This window comes from Melitaea cinxia, chromosome 7, assembly GCF_905220565.1.
Source record: "Melitaea cinxia chromosome 7, ilMelCinx1.1, whole genome shotgun sequence".
Lineage (NCBI taxonomy): Eukaryota > Metazoa > Arthropoda > Insecta > Lepidoptera > Nymphalidae > Melitaea > Melitaea cinxia.
Window position 1 is genome coordinate 17,170,244 of NC_059400.1, and position 3,933 is coordinate 17,174,176.

Genomic DNA, 3,933 nt, shown 5'->3' on the forward strand with positions numbered 1-3,933 from the left:
TTCTCTCTTCCTCTTCAAATATCATTTATAACGTCGTTGTTATCATCTGATTCAATAATTATTGCCGGTTTAACTTCACCGGTGTATATTACCATTCTCATTAAACTATCAATGTATACGTTTATTTTGTTGAATCAAGAACACGTTTTGGAGGCACGAACGTTAGTGTCAACATTAAAGGCTTCACGTGGCAATAAATTACAACCTGTTGACAAGAAACAGAAAAGTATTTATATACTATTTAACATCAAACAACGCTGTCGCTAAATAAATTTGATTTTTACTTATTCAGATAAGAATGTTTATTAACTGTTATGTGATTAACGTATTTGCTTAACGAATGGTATTTGGGTGTTTACTTGGTCGTTATACTGCGTCTACGCTTGTTTGAGTAGATAAGACTATTTTATGAAATTTAAACAAGGAATTAAACTTCATATGTGAAGTGTTATTGCCTTCTTCCGTATCAGAACATCCTTTTCTCTTGTTTAATAAAAATGATACCATTGAGATGTAGTCTCAATTTCAATGTCGATCTAATCTTTGGATTTTAAAATGTGTTACAGTTTTAAGTTATAATTTATCTTTATTGACGTCTAATGTTATTTATTTAAAAGTGTATTTACAAAATTTAAAAATATTTATTTAATTTAGTCACTTTAGTATTTTTATGTTATTTGGTGCTATACTCGGTGGTATAGTATAAAAATATTATTATATTACTTCTTAATTTTTCTAAAATATTTTTATTACTGGAAGTCAAGTAAGGTTAATGTGTAAAATAAAACCTATTAGTAACGCTTCCGTAATACCACTGCATAACAACTTATAATAAGCTTAAAACTAGCTATTTAAAACCATCATTTATTACGATTAGTCGATCATAACGTCTGTCAGGTCACACTCAGCACATAAACCAACCCCAATGTAAATATCACCCTATTATCTGACTTTAACAATTTCGTAAACTCACAGTAACCCATCTTTGGAATATAAATTACATTCATGCCAATCCGTTTCAACACTCAAAAAAACGATAAGATAAGCAAATTTGACCTTAATGACATTGAAATAGAAGCTATTGATTTTATTATTAAGGTTGACGATACGCAAAGTTATTTTGGTGAATATGGCAGAAAACATCCTCTCAAATTGCCCCCTGCCAATAAAAAAGGGGAAGATGCAAAGCTGAATTTTGTTTATCGTTATCTTTATGGTGGGCCAACCATTTATTTATACCGTATGAGTTTGGGTGTAATATAATACGACTTGGAATAAAAGTTTTTAGTTAAGGCTAAGCTCGTTTCACGGTACATCAGACTCTTAAAGCAATCGCTGATTTGGAAAATGTTGTGAATGAACCTTTTTATAAAAGATGCATTCGTTATTTGATTGTATTTATTGGTCGTGTGTGTTCGAGAGTAAACTTAAATTGTATTGATTATTGCTCTAATAATAGTAATGTTGGTTGGATTTAACAAAGTAGTTGCTTCGATTATTTTGTGAATTTATTTAGTGGTGTGACAACGTTATGATCGTGTACACCGGTTCGTGTTTTTGTTGAAAACGTAAAGCTAGCTGCTTTATAATAAATAGAATTTTGCTAAGCAATAAAGGTTAATATTAATACTTTCTTAACATTTAATGAACCCGAAATTGAGTATTACTATTTCATTTAAATAAATAATGTTGACATTTGACGATGATAATAATAGTGATTAGATAAATACAAAACAAAAAAACTGACTTCAATGTCATCGACAAGTAATAATTACAACGTAAGTAGACGAAAAAAATTAACAAACGCACTAGTCGTCGCTACGATTTTCGAGGGTTTCCGTCGATTTCTCTGGAACTCTATCATCAGATCCTGGTTTCCTTATCATGGTACCGCCCTTGGGATATCATCTTCAAGCCTAATAAATATTAAGACAAAGTTATCCCTGAACTCCGATTCAGTTGCATTGAGTAACCTCCTCTTTTTTTTTGAAGTCGGCTAAAAATACCTGTAAGCTAAGGTATTTTGTACAGCCTCATTTTTTGGTAATTGGTTATTTTTTCTCTTTTATACAAACACAGCCCTCACAATAATGAACACACAAATAGTGCTATCCAATTTGTTGTAATTTCAGAATTTATGTGCACACATAGATTCATACATACATTTAACTAGCCCTACTACTATATTTATATATTTATTTATTATTTTATTTATTTATCTCTCCCTAATACCGTCAATAATAAAACTAGACTTAAAGGGGTTTCCAGAATTAAGTTAAAAAATATATTACAAACACGTGTGCTCACATCATTGTTTATTATGAATATCGTCACCCTTACCGACAAACTAAATGAAACACTACTGAAGTGGTTGTTTTTCAAAATTGACACTTACCACATAGATATTAAAGGCGTTTTGTATTGGATTTTAATTGTAAGTTACATGTTTGTTTCTTGGAAGGGGTTAAATACTTATTTACCGTTCAGTGTATGTGTTTGATGCGTTTGAATGTTTACGTTCTTCACGCTTCTGTGCTTCTGTTTTATTAACCGATTTCAAAGAAGGAGGAGGTTTCTCAATTCAACCGTATAATTTTTTTTATATGTGTTCGCGAATGACTGAGTCGTTTATGAACCGATTTTGATAATTCTTTTTTGTTGGAAAGGAGATACCCTAAGAGTGATACCATGATAAGGAAACCAGGATCTGATGATGGCATCCCAGAATAATCGAGAAGAACGTTCGAAAATCATAGTGGGGACTAGTGCGTTTGTTTTTCTTTTTTCGCCTACTTACGTTGTATTACTTTTCGATGTAATTGAAATTAAAGAGATTGTAGATGTAATTGTTACTAGGCTTTGTAATTACTGTGCGTTTTAATATCTTAGGGCCTGTTTCCCCGGCTGTATCATAACACTGTGTGACGGATGACATTATCCATCAGATAAAATTATCCAACAGATAAAAGTTTATGATATATTATTCTTTACCATCAAATCCCACAATACTTATGTGACATTTATATTCGCAAATACGAATCTAAAATTTTTAATCTACAAATAACGGTAAGTAGTCAATCAGTCACTTGAATGTAAGTACTTATGTAAGCCTTATGTTTGACGTGTAAATGTACTTTTCTGCGTGTTGTCAAAAACACTTAGTTTGTAAGACTTTTTTTTAATCTTTGTTTTTGTATTATAGCCATGTCACTATAGATATATTCTTATAGTCATAACTAAAAGGAAATTATTTCAAATTACATCACCTAAATTTTATGTAAATTAAGTACCGCTTGCCTACTTGGATAAGGATTACGGAAAACCGGGATGTTATGCACGAGCTTGGGAAATTCTATGTCCAGTGGTGGGTTGTGATAGGCCGAAGTGTAATAAACATTTTAATTCCTCATTAAAATTTTCAAATTTGAATGACAATAAAATAAGTTTGCGAAAATATTAATCATTCACCCCAACAAAATGTGCTGCGAACATAAAAAAGAAATTAACCCCTATAGGACTAGATTATTTTCACCCTCCTTGAAGCAGAATTTCTCAAAATCGTTCTCATTGAATGTTTAGTACACAAAAGACTATTATTGATCAATTTTTATGTCAAATTTAATAGTTTACGCTCGACGCTTATGTGTCAGTCGATCAAAGTACTCTTATCTCTATTGTGTAAATACTTGTTACAACATGTCCATTATATAATATCTAATTGTTTGCTGTGTCAAAAATGTGTTTGTTAAACAAGGAGCGTTTCTTTTATTATAAATGCCCGTCCACACCAGACCGTTAAAGCGGTTTGTATAGTGGCCGTGCTTTCTGTTCCGTGGGTATCGGATGAAATTTCCAATTGTTTCATCACATCATCATTACAGCAGCCCTTAAATAATTGTGTTTGCTTGCAAATGAAAAAAAAACCAACTTCCA